Genomic DNA, 2,319 nt, shown 5'->3' on the forward strand with positions numbered 1-2,319 from the left:
GCTGTACCAGATTATAGCTTAACCTAACTCAATTTGTCCCTTAACCTAACTCAATTTGTCCCTAACCTAACTCCAATTTGTCCCTTAACCTAACTCAATTTGTCCCTTAACCTAACTCAATTTGTCCCTTAACCTAACTCAATTTGTCCCTTAACCTAACTCAATTTGTCCCTTAACCTAACTCAATTTGTCCCTTAACCTAACTCAATTTGTCCTTAACCTAACTCATTTGTCCCTTAACCTAACTCAATTTGTCCCTTAACCTAACTCAATTTGTCCCTTAACCTAACTCAATTTGTCCCTTAACCTAACTCAATTTGTCCCTTAACCTAACTCAATTTGTCCCTTAACCTAACTCAATTTTGTCCCTTAACCTAACTCAAGTTGTCCCTTAACCTAACTCAAGTTGTCCCTTAACCTAACTCAAGTTGTCCCTTAACCTAACTCAAGTTGTCCCTACCTAACTCAAGTTGTCCCTTAACCTAACTCAAGTTGTCCCTTAACCTAACTCAAGTTGTCCCTTAACCTAACTCAAGTTGTCCCTTAACCTAACTCAAGTTGTCCCTTAACCTAACTCAAGTTGTCCCTTAACCTAACTCAAGTTGTCCCTTAACCTAACTCAAGTTGTCCCTTAACCTAACTCAAGTTGTCCCTTAACCTAACTCAAGTTGTCCCTTAACCTAACTCAAGTTGTCCCTTAACCTAACTCAAGTTGTCCCTTAACCTAACTCAAGTTGTCCCTTAACCTAACTCAAGTTGTCCCTTAACCTAACTCAAGTTGTCCCTTAACCTAACTCAAGTTGTCCCTTAACCTAACTCAAGTTGTCCCCTTAACCTAACCAAACTCAAGTTGTCCCTTACCTAACTCAAGTTGTCCCTTAACCTAACTCAAGTTGTCCCTTAACCTAACTCAAGTTGTCCCTTAACCTAACTCAAGTTGTCCCTTAACCTAACTCAAGTTGTCCCTTAACCTAACTCAAGTTGTCCTTAACCTAACTCAATTTGTCCCTTAACCTAACCCACGTTGTCCCTTAACCTAACTCAAGTTGTCCCTTAACCTAACTCAAGTTGTCCCTTAACCTAACTCAAGTTGTCCCTTAACCTAACTCAAGTTGTCCCTTAACCTAACTCAAGTTGTCCCTTAACCTAACTCAAGTTGTCCCTTAACCTAACTCAAGTTGTCCCTTAACCTAACTCAAGTTGTCCCTTAACCTAACTCAAGTTGTCCCTTAACCTAACTCAAGTTGTCCTTAACCTAACTCAAGTTGTCCCTTAACCTAACTCAAGTTGTCCCTTAACCTAACTCAAGTTGTCCCTTAACCTAACTCAAGTTGTCCCTTAACCTAACTCAAGTTGTCCCTTAACCTAACTCAAGTTGTCCCTTAACCTAACTCAATTTGTCCCTTAACCTAACTCAATTTGTCCCTTAACCTAACTCAATTTGTCCCTTAACCTAACTCAATTTGTCCCTTAACCTAACTCAATTTGTCCCTTAAACCTAACTCAATTTGTCCCTTAACCTAACTCAATTTGTCCCTTAACCTAACTCAATTTGTCCCTTAACCTAATCAATTTGTCCCTTAACCTAACTCAAGTTGTCCCTTAACCTAACTCAAGTTGTCCCTTAACCTAACTCAATTTGTCCCTTAACCTAACCCACGTTGTCCCTTAACCTAACTCAAGTTGTCCCTTAACCTAACTCAAGTTGTCCCTTAACCTAACTCAAGTTGTCCCTTAACCTAACTCAAGTTGTCCCTTAACCTAACCGACGTTGTCCCTTAACCTAACCGGACGTTGTCCCTTAACCTAACCCACGTTGTCCCTTAACCTAACCCACGTTGTCCCTTAACCTAACCCACGTTGTCCCTTAACCTAACCCACGTTGTCCCTTAACCTAACCCACGTTGTCCCTTAACCTAACCCACGTTGTCCCTTAACCTAACCCACGTTGTCCCTTAACCTAACCCACGTTGTCCCTTAACCTAACCCACGTTGTCCCTTAAACCTAACCCACGTTGTCCCTTAACCTAACCCACGTTGTCCCTTAACCTAACCCACGTTGTCCCTTAACCTAACCCACGTTGTCCCTTAACCTAACCCACGTTGTCCCTTAACCTAACCCACGTTGTCCCTTAACCTAACCCACGTTGTCCCTTAACCTAACCCACGTTGTCCCTTAACCTAACCCACGTTGTCCCTTAACCTAACCCACGTTGTCCCTTAACCCTAACCCACGTTGTCCCTTAACCTAACCCACGTTGTCCTTAACCTAACCCACGTTGTCCCTTAACCTAACCCACGTTGTCCCTTAACCTAACC

Source organism: Schistocerca gregaria, unplaced genomic scaffold (assembly GCF_023897955.1).
Source record: "Schistocerca gregaria isolate iqSchGreg1 unplaced genomic scaffold, iqSchGreg1.2 ptg001050l, whole genome shotgun sequence".
Lineage (NCBI taxonomy): Eukaryota > Metazoa > Arthropoda > Insecta > Orthoptera > Acrididae > Schistocerca > Schistocerca gregaria.